The sequence below is a fragment of the Rissa tridactyla genome, chromosome 2, assembly GCF_028500815.1.
Source record: "Rissa tridactyla isolate bRisTri1 chromosome 2, bRisTri1.patW.cur.20221130, whole genome shotgun sequence".
In the NCBI taxonomy this organism is placed as follows: Eukaryota; Metazoa; Chordata; class Aves; order Charadriiformes; family Laridae; genus Rissa; species Rissa tridactyla.
The window spans coordinates 29395861-29411580 of NC_071467.1; the positions used below are offsets into that span (position 1 = coordinate 29395861).

A 15720-nucleotide genomic window follows, 5' to 3' on the forward strand; every position below is an offset into this window, starting at 1 on the left:
AGTCCAGATAAGCAATATCCACAGCCTTCCATATATTGGAAAGTGATCCTCAGAAGTATTTGGGCAGACAGTGTACCCTCTCCCATTAAAGCCACCTTAAAATTCTTCTTTTCTGTGATGCCTACAAGAAACTTAATTTAGAAGAAAACTTCACAGAAGTGACTACCAATCCCACTGACCAACACAGTCCTATGTTTCCCATCTTCTCTCCCATCTAAAGTTCTCTGCTGTTTGTTTGTTCTGTATTTATTTTGTAGGCTTCTTGGGTGAGTGACCATATTTTAGCACTATCTTTCTGTAATACCTAGTGTAATAGAGTCCTGGAAAGTTCAAAGAAAATATAAAGAAATATTGTGTCTTGATCTCCACGGTCAGTACCTTTGATACAGTGATGTCTGAGAGCTATGAGCTAGAATTGGGTCCATTAGATTCAATTTACCGATAAACTTAAAGAGAGTATTAGGGAAATTGGCCATACTCACATACAGTGATTCAAAGGAATATGCTTTTTAGGAATTTAGTGTAGCTTTTCAAGCAAGCCTCTTCTAATAATATTTACATACTATAAAAAAATGAAATTGAGTATTTTTGTTGTGACTAGTTGTGACATTTATAAATTCTTGTTCTGTCACAAAGCATTGCTGCAAGCAATCCCCACATACATACATTAGTAGGTGGATGAATTGACACAATAGCTCTCGCTCACTTTCTGCTTCACTTTGCATTATTTTTTCCCAGACAAATGTAAAAATATTGATTGAAACAGTAATTTTTAGAGTACTATACTACTTTGAATTCTTAGTTAACGTGTTAGTATGCAATGAGAATATGCAGGAAAATAAATACTCTCATCAAAACCTTGTTCAAGTCTAATTTCCTCTTGAACAGTTTGAGGAAAATCCTTAGCTGGTGTAATTGCACTGAGCTCAGCATATGTCCTTTCATTTATAAACATAATGAATCTCCAGATTCACTTACCTGTGTGATTTTACTGAGTATTGTCTTAACTGTTTGAAGAAGTATTTGAGTCACCTGATCCAAACCTAAGAAGAAAATAAAAAAAATAAAAAAAGATTAAAAATAAGCACAGTCTAAAAGTTTCCAAGACTGGTGTTTCTTAATTCCTATTTTAACCATTCTGAAGTCCAAGTGCTGAAATTTACTGTGTCTCATTGAAATGCTTTCCTGTAAACAATGGTTTTGATTTGCTTCATTTTTGCACAAACTTTTACTTTTAAAATATTTTTAAGTATAATAAGGGCTAAACTGCGCTCGTGAGACACAGTTTATTGTAATAATGGCATAATAAGGTTATATCTTAAGGTGCAGCCTAAAGAATCTTCCCTAGTTTGGGAACCAGCAGTTGTTTGCTGTTAGCCTATTACAGCAACAAATTATGGTCTTACACTGTTAACTTGCCAACACAAACTCTTTGACACACCCCACCTATTCCCCTCAGGGGCCAAGGAACACAGCACTGGAATGTGTGCAGAGCCAACTTCATCTGCTTCTCCAAAGCTGAAGGGGTATTTGGTTCTCCCTTGTACAGTGGATATATCTACCCCTAAATCTGTTTGGAAATTACATAAACCCCACTTATTTTTCAACACTTTGAAATACTTCCCATAAAACTCTTAACATAACTTTGGACATACATACATAGGCAGGTCACTACAGGGTAAAAAGGTAGATGAAGTTAAAAAGCTGAGAAAAGCCTCTGTTACAGTAGAGTTTCTACCATTTTAAAGGAGTGTAACTGAAAATGGAATCTTGCCCAAGATCTGTTCCTTACAACACTTCATGCTAAATCAAACTTATAGCTCTAGGTGCATTAAGTAGACAGCTAACAGTAAAGCAACTGTAGAAAACTGTCAAGTTGCTCCGGGCCTGATCCTGCAAACATGAAGAGGCGCACAGAGCTTTATGAGAGCTAGTTTTCCCATGGAGGTAAATGAAATGACATGTGGAAAATGAATTTACTCCTGTGCATGTCTGCAAGACTGGATTTTTCATTTTATAATTTCTGATGTCATGAAGCAATAAAATCAAAACAACTGAAATAGACTGATTTGCCCTGCAATGCAGAAAACAGTAGCTAAGAATAGAGATTGCCACAGAGTATGTAAAATATAGGATAAGGGTCTGTTGAGCAGAGCATTCTGTTTCTGGCTTTCAGTCGTACTGGCAGAGGTCATCTCCTTGGTGACAGAGAGATTAGTTGCTCCTGGCAAGGGGATTTACAAATGTTTATGTACAGGATGTTCTATGACTCTATTGCATAACTGTAGGTTACCAGTAGTCATGCTTTTCAGCAAAGCTATGTGGGTTATTGGATAATCATTACTTTAGCGACAGGAATGCACTGTCCAGTTTGAACTGCTGACAGGTATGCATGAGATGGATGAAGCAGAGGTCAAGCAGGGTATGCAATATGAATGGTGAGATAAAGCCAGCATCTTCTCAATCTCGTTCTTTATGACAGTGACCCAGAGACCTCAGTGTGGGTGGACTGTCATCCAGGACGTACATCATGAACCACTTCATTTCTCACAGGGAAAGACTTCAAGAACATGTTTATCTCAAGGCAGATCAGGCCAAAGGGTTTTCACCCTATCTTTTGCAAGTACCAGCTTTTCTCTGTAACTCACTGCCTCATCCTACATGTGCCAGCCCAAGATCAAAAGGGCTGACTCTCTCTTCTGAGGCTGTAATGCTGCTCTAACCCCGTCATTAAGAAATGCTTGAGAGTGCACAGCACTGGCAATTTTATGACAAATTCCGTACCTGGAGAAGTGGACTGAATGCTGAGCTCTGGTTAACCTCACAGTCTTCCTTTTTGCACCTAGTGTATCATTTTCTTATGTTTGTAATGATGCCTGAGTGTACCCTTTGACTATAACTTTTGATGAGGTGGATTGTTTTCCTCAAGAAATGATGTCTGGCAAACAAGAACTCCACTTTCCATTTACCATCACTTTTACAGTGAACAGCATTGTAATGAATCAAAATTCTACTCCACTGGCTAAAATAACATGCCGCTAAAAATTTTTTTAAAGGCTTTCCTAAACTGTGACAAATAAAGCTTATTTCAAGTAACAATAACAGCTGTAGTAAGCTTTACTAATTTCAGAAGTAAAGCTATCTTGTACAATGACAAATACTTAGCATGAAGAAAAACCCTCAGCAAAATCTAGAAACTACTTGACTTCAACAACTTTTCTTCAGTCAGGAAAATAAACTCCATTTAACTAGCTCTCAGAAATTACACAGCACAACAGAAACAAGAAAACTTAATTCAGAACATATAAGTATAGTTTCCCTTCTACAAAATGGCAGAAAAGAGAATGGTCCCAAAGCATTCAACACAAAATCATTAAGTTCATAGATTAATAATTAAGACTAGAAAAGAACCTAAACAAGGAAGAATGGTACCTGGCATGTTTATAAAATACCCACCATCAGTCCACTGAAAAATACTAAATGATTTTTAGGAATCCATCCAGATGTGAAAGTAAAAAAAAAAAAAGTCCTTAAAAAAGCAGTCTCCCCATTTTTAAATGGCAAAAGAATTGCTAACTACAATTACTATGAACACTTAAAAAACAAAACAAACCCTGATGTCATTGAAAAGACCTTTTTCACTGAGTAAATATTTAGTTGTTAAAAGACAAAAGCACTCTACCAGATACTACTTATCAGTGCTAATTTTAATGAAAATGCTTCTACTCTTTCGAAGTCAACAAACTCCAACTGTTTAAATTGTGCAAGACCAAGAGATTCAGATAATCAAGTAGAGTGAACCACAAAAATATCATAGCCAAAGAAAGGAAAGAATATGAATTGAAAATTAAAGATTATTCTGTGAAGGTAATGCCAGCTGCTTTTATTTAACCTGAAATTGTGTTGGAAATCATCTCAATACAAAAAAATACAGCATCAGTAGTTTTCAGGACTTGGCATATAATCAATTTAGTTACAAGGGGAAAAAGAGAATAATCCAGTCCACCAAAAGTTTGCAAAATAAATATCCTATGTTGCAGCATCTTATATGGGAGGAAATAAAAAATAGTAGCAATAATGGAGCAATTTAGTATAGATAAGCAAAGGCAAAAAAAGAAAATCCATTATGGTTTTGTAATCTCCCATATTGTATTGAATAGTTCTTAAATGAAACGTATTTTTGCATATAAAAATATTTGGTTTCAAAAGTACATATACTGTTACAGTGAGATTTTGAAAGTATGCCCTTACATGCTTGTTCTTATCTTATCTGCAAGTTCCTTGATAGTCTTACCCTACAATCTTACTCAGTGGCTTTAATACTGCCTTTCAGAATGTCATTCAACAGTACTTTCTCTGCATGTATCACCACTGCATGTGCAGGATGGACATGCAGTGATAAAATACTGTGAGCAAAAGGAATTCATCCTGCCCTCTTAGACTCTTCTTGCTCACTAATGTGTCATGAGGAATTTATTAAAATAATCCTTACTCTGATTACTTCAATCACCCTTAAAAAAAAAAAGCAAAACAAAAAACAAAAAAAAAAAAACCAAAACAAAACAACTGTCAACAAGGTCATTTTCTCCACTGAAGCACGTAATTTCTTCTTCTTCAGAAAGCATCTACTAATGTCCACTGATGGAAGGATATCATCCTGAGTTAAGAACAGCCACTCTATCCAATTCAAAAACAGTTGCACTGCAGCCCTGAAAAGCCATGGAGGGAGCATTATATTATTAGAAAACCTAGCTGCTTGCATTTGTCAGCAGTCTTACACCTTATGATCCACAGGTCTAGCAAATGAAAGCTGTTACAAGTAATTGAACTGAAACGAAAGAATTCTCTTTGCAGAAGGATTACCTACAAAACACTTCATAAGATTAGGGTTTGACACCTACTTTGGAGATATTTTCAGTAGAAAATGTGCAAAAAAAGAAACATTGACCTGATATATATTATACCCACTGACAAACTGGTCATCCTCATATAAAAAAGTCACAAGATGAAACATTGTCTTCCGAAATCAATGACAGTACTCTTAACGAGTTCATAAGACCCAGGACTTCATCGCCTCATAGGCGTGTGTAAGTACTGGGGCTAAATGGTGGCTGTGACTTCTACATCTGAATTTCCCCCCTTTTGGAAACTGCATCCATTGTATACTAATCTTTGCCCTATGAACATATCACAGCTAATACACTTGTAAAAAAAATCCTATCTTTTTGGGCACTAAAATTATTTTTTGGGATCGGTTACTGGTTGTTTCTTTTCAATGGTGTATGTATAATTCCAGTTCTTTTAAGCAATATGAATATTTCAATGTAAAGAAGAAGAAAGCTTTTTATCCTTTGTAGCAGACATTCCAGCTTGTCATCCAAGATCTCTTGAAATTCTGTTGTCATAGGTTGCAAATTTGAAAAAGATTCACTGAATACAAGCATTCAGATGCCATTCTACTGGATTTTTATTTAATAGATGTCATGTATTATAGTATATTGCACACAGCTAAAAATATTTTACAAAATGTTTTTGAAATGTGTGGAAGTTACAAATCCATAAGATTTCTTGATTTCTAACCCAGCACTCATCTCGGCATTGCTTTTTATACTTCAAGACCAGTAACTGGGCAGTATGTGGAAACACAGGGCAACATATGCAATGAAATGAGAAGAATGATTGAATTTTCATATAAAGTTACGCATTATCAAATATCTTCAGCCAACATACTGATAACCTTGTCTCTAGATGCTTTTAGGCTACTTCCTATTAACTCTTGGTAAGCATTTATCAGACACAGTCCATTGCAGCTAATTCCTGTTATTGATCTCCCCTGCTGTGTTTTTAATCTTTTGCAATGCATTAAATTCCTTTTATCTGTACATGTACAAGACCCCTTTCAATTAGTTTAGTTGCTACCGTTGCAATAGCATGTCTGACATCGATGTAAAATGGGCAGTAGTCAAAGAAAGCATTGTCAATATACAGGATACTTTAGTATGACTGAGCCTACTCCCATTTCCAATGATTTCAATATGAGAATGCTTGCTGGTTTTTTTCTCACTATTGTCTGTATAACATTTTGATGTTTGAAATTAAAATAAATTATCAAAGTGTATACCCTGTTATCTGCTGCCTACAGAGTCTGGACTTTTCCTTCTTTATTTTCTGTTTTCTTGAAGAAAATATTGATTTTGCAATACCAACTTAGAAATATAAAGGGCTCGCTACAAAAAACAATGCAGTTCTCAAGTTAAAGCACTCCATTTAGCACTTTTCAGCTTTAAGGATGACATAGGTAATAGTTGCAAAATCAACCGGTCTCTTTGCATTCACCTATTATCACGAGATCAAAACAATACTATTTAAAATGAGACTGCAAAAAAATACCTTCTCTTTGCTGTCCTAGCTTCTAACAAATCCCAAGAGAAATAAGGTCCTTCATGTTAGCAAGAAGAAAAAAGTGCCTTCCATTCACGAAGGATCCTGAATAGCCAGGAGTGTGACCAGTGGGAAATGACAGGCTTCAGTACAACACACACGCTTATCAGAATCTTGCAAAATAAGCTTTCTGAATTTAGTTCAGTATTTTAAGTATCCTGATAAAGCACTAGTGCACTTTGGTATGCAATGCAGTGCAACTTCATTGCTTATAGAAGTATGTCATCATTCAAAGCAAAAGAATTTTTTATATTTATAGGAGAAAATATACCTAGGAGTATTTTCTATGTACTATATTTTCATACAGAATGTCTTTTTCATTCTTACAGAAGACAATGAAGTTTAGTTTTGATAAGCAGGTAACTAAAAAAAATTTTTCAGTTTTTCAGTGGTTTCTTTTATTGTGCCTTAATAATTTCTTTGGAATTATATGTGTCCATTCAAAATTGGCCTTGCCTAGCTATGCCTGTTTTTAAAGGATATCTCACACGGTCAGAAACCGCTATTCCAACATCCGCTTATCAAGATCTAAATTTATTTAATTTTTATCAGGAAAGGTCAGCCCTATTTCCTACCTAGGATAAGCTAAAGATTTAATCTCAATCTGTTTGAAATTTTCTAGCATATTCTATGGAACCAGAAAATTCATACTGCATCCAGTACTTACCTTGGAATTTCCTTTTTTTTTTTTAAATAAAATTAATGTACCAGAATGCAGTAGCTCCCGAAATACATGACTGTTTTCTTTACACTACAATAGCTGACCTACTTAGTTTGCCCCAGTGTTATGTCATGTTCTACAGTAAACTTTCAGATGGTCTATTATTCTGATCACCTCTAGTGCTTAAGGAAAGAAACAAACAAAGGAAGATATTTGCCGGATCACCAGGAAGGTCTGGCTGTACTTTTCAGTTTGCTAACACAAGCACTCTCAGCCAAATCCTGCCAAGGACTATCAGCCAAGGAATGGTTTTAGGATATGATGTGCATGACTGCAAGAAAGGAGGAAAGATAATCTCATAAGGAGATCATGTCTTAGGAGAATGTGGCTCGCTGTGCTGGTGGGTGTAGTGGGCCACTGCAGAAGACATTTTAAGAAGACAGTGACTTTGAGAAGAATCTGGGCAGACTATAACTGCAGACTTTGGTTGTAGAGACCTGTATGTTAGCATGAAGAACCGCTATATAATATGCACTGGGATGGTCTTTGACTCATTCCTACAGCATTGTGTAGGAGCATACCTTTCTCGGTGAACCTCGGTGACCACTGGATGAACTTGGCTGATTAACTGTAACAGAGAAGCCTGTACATGGTTCCAACCTGGTACATGTGAATGACACCATCTACAAACCTTGTCTTATCCTGAGATTAGGCAGCATATCTGCACATAACAGTCCTTTACCTGACAGCAGAAACGATTAATAGATTTGTTTACCTCTAAGAAATTCCTGTAATGTAATCTCACAATGCTGGTGCGTCTTGCCATCAATGGCATCTGTGCAGTGTGTTGTGATCAACATGAAGGGGCTCATTGCAGCGTTCCCAACATCAGGAGGGACATCAGATTGCTATTAACCTTTTCTATTGCTTCTATTAACATCAGAATGGACATAAGGTTATTATCACCTTTTTTTACCACTTTATTGCTATCACATTTTCTACTATTTCTATGCTTTGCTCAATAAACCAGTCAATTAGCCTTGGGTGGGTGTCCATTCCTTTCTTCTTGAGATCCACTAAGAACCAGTACCTCCTCAGTGCAAAACAGGGGGGCCTACAAAAAGACCATATAAATGAACCCCCACATTGCTAGGACCTCCCTGTCCAAAAGGTCAGTATTAAATCACCCATTTTTCCTGTGTGAAACTAAAATTTTCTCACCTTTAGATCTGATGCTAATTATTCTTCTTTTCTGTGTAAAGAAACTGTCATGGACTAATTCTGTGTGTTTGCTACACGGCAAAAATGGGCATTACTAAGTAACAGTGAATAAAAAAAACACACTATGGGAAAAACTCTGTATTTTCAGGCACCCCTAATAAGACTTTTGACTACGTTCTCTGTGATGCTGGCAGAACAGATCAGATTGATCATTAGCCAATTGCCAAGAAGGCCTCAGGCAAGAACAGTATTAAAAAGACACTTTAACCATGATAAGCCTCTATATGTAAATTAATGGAAGATAGGAATACACATGAACAAGCTATAGATTATCCGTGGATTTTTACCTTTTTTTCCCCTACAGCTTTAGACAGTTCGGTGGAAAAGTTTCAAGATTTTACTCATGGTGGGGTCTTTGTAGTTTGTTTTTTATTACACAGGAATTGATTACAATGCTAGCATATAGAGAGTTTAATGAACATTTTCACCACAGCAGAAATTTTGATACCAGGGTACTTGATATAAAATTTTGATTTCTGTTCAAACTGCAATATTTCAGGGTTTGGAAACTTGTGGTAACTAAGATGTAGGTTTGCTTCATAAATCACTCTGCCCATTTCAGGAACCATTATAAATTATCTCAAGTAAAATGGAGAGAGAATGTGAAGATTTGGATCACTGATCTAGAAAACACTTCAGCTTCTCTCTTTTTCTTGGATCAATGTTATTAAAGTGCTGTGGTTGCACACAGGGAATGGCATGGAAAATGAGAATAAAATCCAAAGCGTTACCTAAATAAAATCAAACAGGATCATTTAAAGTTTTCTTTTTCTTTGGGGACTTAGATGTATGGGTAAGTTAGGAAGTACCATCTGATTTGCAATGCAGCTGCTGGCCATGGGTCTAAACAGATCAGACATGTAATAACTGAAGTTATAACTTCAGTTATCACTGGAGGATAATCTAGTTTGTGTAACTTTGTTTTTCTGTGTCCAGAGTATGTACAAACATAGTTACCACAGAGCAGGAGTCATAGAGAGTAAGCTGGCCTGGGAACACAGGTTCATCCACTGGAACCCTAAGAAGTGCTCACAAAAAATGAGCAGATCTGTTATTATGTACAGAAAGCAAAACCTACCAACAATAGGAGTTAGCACTTTGTTCTCCAGCTAGACCTACAGAACCATGTATCTTGGAAGGAATGAGCTAGATTTCGGTGTTTAATAAATTTGAATCCATTACCACCAGCTCAGTCCATTACCTTTAAGTGTCATGTTAAGGCCTCTCTATGTGAGAGGTTATTCTGTGTCGCAGTTTGGGCTGGGTCAGCCAATGACAAGATAACAGATGCCCTCCCCCACCTATCACTCCGAGGAGAGAAAGGAGAAAGATAAAGAGATTTATGAGTTTAGAAAAGACTAGACTTCTTTAATGAAATGTTAATAATAAAATAAAAAGAAAATAGATACAATGTATATAAATATATACAAAACCATATCAAGCTACAAGGGAGATGTCACTAGCAGGCACGGGGGAAGTTCCAGACTCGACTTAGCAAAGGATGGGAACTGGATTCTGCATCTAGCTTCAGGAATACACATAGCAGGATCAAAGGCAGGCAAACTGACAGGGTCTTCCTCAGACATCAGTCACTGAAGAAGCCACACCATTGAATAACAGCCTGACTTTTTGCTCCCTCAGCTTTTATACTAAGTGATGATTTTATACTCCAGTGATGGTAAAAAGTCAAGTGCTTATGGGTAAGGTTGAAGGGGAAGGGAAATAAGGGAGATGTTGTGCTGGGAGTATGCTATAGACCACCCAACCAGGATGAGGAGACAGATGAAGAATTCTATAAGCGGCTGGCTGAAGTCTCACAATCACCAGACCTTGTTCTGGTTGGGGACTTCAACCTGCTGGGTGTCTGTAGGAAATATAACACAGCAGAGAGCAGGCAGGCTAGGAGGTTCCTCAAGCGCATGGAAGATAACTTCCTGACACAACTGGTACATGAGCCTACCAGGGGTGGGGCCTTGCTAGACCTACTGTTGACAAACAGAGAAGGACTAGTGGGAGATGTGGTGGTCGGAGGTGGTCTTGGGTTTAATGAACATGAAATGGTCAAGTTTTCAATTCGTAGTGATGTAAGGAGGGGGGTTAGCAAAACCTCCACCTTGAACTTCTGGAGGGCGGACTTTGGCCTGTTCAGGACACTGGTTGAGAGAGTCCCTTGGGAGACAGTCCTGAAAGACAAAGGGGTCCAGGAAGGCTGGACGCTCTTCAAGAAGGAAATCTTAAAGGCCCAGGAGCAGGCTGTCCCCAAGCGTCGCAAGTCTAAAGGGTGGGGAAAATGGCCAGTCTGGATGAATAAGGAACTTCTGATGGGATTTAGGAATAAAAGGAGGGTTTACCACCTTTGGAAGAAGGGACAGGCAACTCAGGAGGAGTACAGAGATCTCGTTAGGTTATACAGAGAGAAAATTAGGAAGGCAAAAGCCCAGCTAGAGCTCAACTTGGCCACTAACATTAAGGACAACAAAAAAAGCTTTTATAAATACATCAACAAAAAGAAAGCCAGGGAGAATCTCCACCCCTTACTGGATGCAGGAGGGAAAGTTGCAACCAAGGACGAGGAGAAGGCTGAGATACTTAATGCCTTCTTTGCCTCTGCCTCCAATAGTCAGACCAGCTATCCCTAGGGTGTTCAGCCTCCTGAGCTGGAAGATAAGGACGGAGAGCAGAACAACCCACCCATAATCCAGGAGCAAGTAGTCAATGATCTGCTTCTGCACCCAGACGTACATGAGTCTATGGGGCTGGATGGGATTCACCCAAGAGTACGCCGGGAGCTGGCAGGAGAGCTCACCAAGCCTCTCTCCATCATTTATCAACAATCGTGGTCAACAGGGGAGGTACCAGGTGACTGGAGGGTGGCTAATGTGACGCCCATCTACAAGAAGGGTCAGAAGGAGGATCTGGGGAACTACAGGCCTGTCAGCCTGACCTCAGTACCAGGAAAGATCATGGAGAGGATCATCTTGAGCGAGCTCTCACGGCACGTGCAGGACAGCCAAGGGATGAGGGCCAGCCAGCATGGCTTTAGGAAAAGGAGGTCCTGCTTAACCAACCTGATCTCTTTCTGTGACCATGTGACCCACCTTCTGGATGTGGGGAAGGCTGTGGATGTTGTCTATCTGGACTTTGGTAAGGACTTTGACACCATCCCCCACAGCATTCTCCTCCAGAAGCTGGCAAATCGTGGCGTAGACAAGTGTACTCTTCACTGGGTTAAAAATTGGCTGGATGACCGTGCCCAGAGAGTTGTGATTAATGGGGTGAAATCCTCTTGGTGGCCGGTCACCAGTGGTGTCCCTCAGGGCTCAGTTTTGGGGCCAGTTTGGTTTAATATCTTTATCAATGATCTGGATGAGGGGACTGAGTGCACCCTCAATAAGTTTGCAGAGACACCAAACTAGGTGGGAGTGTTGATCTGCTTGAGGGTAGGAAGGCTCTACAGAGGGACCTGGACAGGCTGGATTGATGGGCCAAGGCCAATTGTATGAGGTTTAATAAGGCCAAGTGCCAGGTCCTGCATTTCGGTCACAACAACCCCAAGCAATGCTACAGGCTTGGGGAAGAGTGCCTGGAGAGCTGCCCAGCAGAAAAGGACCTGGGGGTGCTGGTGGACGGCCAGCTTAACATGAGCCAGCAGTGTGCCCAGGTGGCCAAGAAGACCAACAGCATTCTGGCTTGTATCAGGAATAGCATGGCCAGCAGGAGTAGGGAAGTGATTGTGCCTCTCTACTCGGCGCTGGTGAGGCCTCACCTCGAGTACTGTGTTCAGTTCTGGGTCCCTCTGTACAAGAGGGACATTGAAGTGCTGGAGCATGTCCAGAGGAGAGCTACCAGGCTGGTGAGGGGTCTGGAGACCAGGTCATATGAGGAGAGGCTGAGGGAGCTGGGCATGTTTAGCTTGGAGAAGAGGAGGCTGAGGGGAGACCTCGTTGCCCTCTACAACTACCTGAAAGGAGGTTGGAGAGAGGTGGGTGTTGGCCTCTTCTCCCAGGTGAATAATGACAGGACCAGAGGAAATGGAGTTGAAGTTGCGGCAGGGGAGGTTTAGATTAGATATTAGGAAGAATTACTTTACTGAAAGAGTGGTCAGGCCCTGGAACAGCCTGCCCAGGGAGGTGGTTGAGTCACCATCCCTAGAGGTGTTTAAGAAACATCTAGATGTGGCACTTCAGGGCATGCTCCAGTGGCAGAGATTGTAGGTTGTTTGGTTGGACTCGATGATCTCAAAGGTCCTTTCCAACCATGAAGATTCTATGATTCTATGATTCTAAGCAAGGCACATGGGATGGAACACCCTATTGGTCAGTTTGGGTCACCTGACTTGTCCCCTCCTCCCCACAGGTGTGACCCCTCCATGGGGTAAACAACCCACTTAGCTGGCCCTGGTTGCCGCAGAACACATGCGAGCAAGAGCTTTTCACTGAACAGGAAGCTGGCTCTGCTCCACCCCAAATGAGGACACTCTGAACAAGCATTCTTAAGCACCTTTTCCTGATTAACTCTGTGTATGAAACCCTTGGTTTCTGGTATAAGAGAAATAATTGGAATAATAAGACATTTTCTGGAATCAGAGAAATTGCAGACAGACTTAATCAAGATGTGTTAAGACAGTTTAAATTCACACCTTACCTTACTCCAAATAAATTTTCCATGCATAGGAATTATAGAATCATAGAATCATAGAATTGTTAGGGTTGGAAGGGACCTTAAAGATCATCTAGTTCCAACCCCCCTGCCATGGGCAGGGAAACCTCCCACTAGATCAGGTTGCTCAGAGCCCCATCCAGACTGGCTGTAAAAACTTCCAGGGATGGGGCTTCCACCACCTCTCTGGGCAACCTGTTCCAGTGTCTCACCACCCTCATGGTGAAGTACTTCTTCCTAATGTCCAGTCTGAATCGACCCATCTCTAGTTTTAATCCATTCCCTCTAGTCCTACCATTACCTGATATCCTAAAAAGTCCCTCACCAGCTTTCTTGAAGGCCCCCTTAAGATACTGGTAGGCCACTATAAGGTCTCCTCGGAGCCTTCTTTTCTCCAGACTGAACAACCCCAACTCTCTCAGTCTGTCCTCATAGGAGAGGTGCTCGAGCCTTCTGATCATCCCCGTGGCCCTTCTCTGGACATGTTCCAGCACGTCCATATCTTTCTTGTAGTAGGAACTCCAGAACTGGATGCAGTACTCCAGGTGGGGTCTCACGAGAGTGGAGTAGAGGGGGAGAATCACCTCCCTCGACCTGCTGGCCACGCTTCTCCTGATTCTTCTGATTGGCTTTCTGGGCTGCTAGTGCACACTGACGGCTCATGTGGAGCCTCTCGTCCACCAGCACCCCCAAGTCCTTTTCTTCAGGGCTGCTCTCACGCCAGTCGCTGCCCAGCCTATATCGGTGCTTGGGATTGCCCCAACCCAGATCGAGGACCTTGCACTTGGTCTTGTTGAATGTTGTGAGGTTGGCATGGGCCCACCTCTCCAGCCTGTCAAGGTCCCTCGGGATGGCATCCCTTCCCTCCAGTGTGTCAGCCACCTCACATAGCTTGGTGTCATTGGCAAACTTGCTGAGGATGCACTCTGTGCCACTGTCCATGTCACTGACAAAGATGTTAAACAAGACTGGTCCCAGTACAGGTCCTTGAGGGACTCCACTTGTCACTGGCCTCCACTTGGACATGGACCCATTGACTGCCACTCTTTGGATGTGGCTGTCAAGCCAGTTCTTTATCCACTGAATTGTCAGTCCATCAAACCCATATTTTATCAGCTTGGAGACCAGGATGTCATGCGGGACAGTGTCAAAGGCTTTGCTCAGGTCCAGGTAAATGACGTCAGTTGCTCTCCCCTTGTCTATTGATGTTGTGACCTTCTCATAGAAGGCCACCAGGTTTGTCAGGCACAATTTGCCCTTGGTGAAGCTGTGTTGATTGTACCCAATCACTTCTTCGTTATTCTTCTGCCTCAGCAGTGCCTCCAGGAGGATCTGCTCCGTAATCTTACCAGGCACAGAGGTGAGACTGACGGCCTATAGTTCCCTGCTTCCTCCTTCTTTCTATTTTTGAAAATGGGGATTATGTTTCCCCTTTTCCAGTCAGTGGGGACTTCACCAGACTGCCATGACTTTTGGAATATAATAGAGAGAGATTTAGCAACCTCATCCACCAGTTCCTTCAGTACCCGTGGGTGTATCCCATTGGGTCCCATGGACTTGATCACTTTCAGGTTCATCAGATGGTCACGAACCTGATCTTTACTTACGATAGGCAGTTCTGTCCAACCCCTGCCATTATCTTCTGTGACTCCGGAAGTGTGGCTGGAGTCTTTGCCAGTGAAGACTGAGGAAAAGAAGTCATTGAGAACCTCGGCCTTCTCCATATCACTTGTCACCAGCTCCCCCGTTTCCTTTCTGAGGGGGCCCACACCCGCCCTAGTCTTGTTCTTACCATTAATGTACCTACAGAAATTTTTGCTGTTTCCCTTGATCTCCTTGGCTAAATTTAATTCTAACTGAGCTTTAGCTTTTCTCACTAGGTCTCTTGCTGTTCAGACAGCTTCCTTATGTACCCCCCAATTCCCACTGTCCTTTTTCCACTCCTTATAAAGTTCCTTTTTGTGTAACAGTGTGTCCAGGAGCTCCCCGTTCATCCAGGCAGGTCTCCTAGCATTCTTTCTTGCCTTCCTCTTTGTTGGTATTGTTTGCTCCCGGACACGGAGAAGGTGATCCTTGAATACTGACCAGCTGTCCTGGGCCCCCCTTCCCTCTAGAGCTTCGTCCCACGGCACTTTGGCCAGCAGATCTCTGAAGCGATCAAAGTCTGCGTGCCTCAAGTCCAGGGTCCTAAGCTTGGAATACATCCTAGTTGCCCTGAGGATTTTAAATTCTATCACTTCGCAGTCACTGCAGCCAAGGTTATCCCTGAGCCTCGCGTTGGTCACCAGCCCTTCCCTGGTGACCAACGAGGTCCAGCACAGCACCTTTTCTGGTTGCTTCCTCTACCATTTGGAGGAGGAAGTTGTCATCAATGCATTCCGGGAACATTCTGGATTGCTGGTGCCTTGCTGTGTTGTCCCTCCAGCAGATGTCAGGGTGGTTGAAATCCTCCATGAGGACAAGGGCCTGTGAACGCGAAGCCACTTCTATCTGCCTATGGAAGGTCTCATCTGCTTGGCTCTGCTGGTCAAGTGGCCTGTAGCAGACCCCTAGTGTAACATCGCCTTCCCCTATCTTCCCCTTAATCTTAACCCATACATGAACCTTAAGTTGCAGTTTGAAGACACTGAATGGAGTTACATTTCCTAAGAATGGTCAAGATTCATGAAAATCTTCTG

At 41.3% G+C, this 15720-nt stretch overlaps 1 long non-coding RNA gene across 1 annotated transcript in view; it reads right to left on the reverse strand.

Annotated features, from left to right (window-relative positions):
* The window catches only part of LOC128906158 (uncharacterized), a 46326-nt gene extending 39819 nt beyond the window's left edge, over positions 1-6507 (reverse strand). The window contains exons 1-2 of the long non-coding RNA XR_008465079.1: positions 6391-6507; positions 979-1043 (exon numbers count right to left, since the gene is read on the reverse strand). This is a non-coding gene — a long non-coding RNA (uncharacterized LOC128906158). The remainder of the gene's footprint in view (positions 1-978; positions 1044-6390) is intronic.
* Between the last annotated feature and the right edge of the window lie 9213 nt (positions 6508-15720).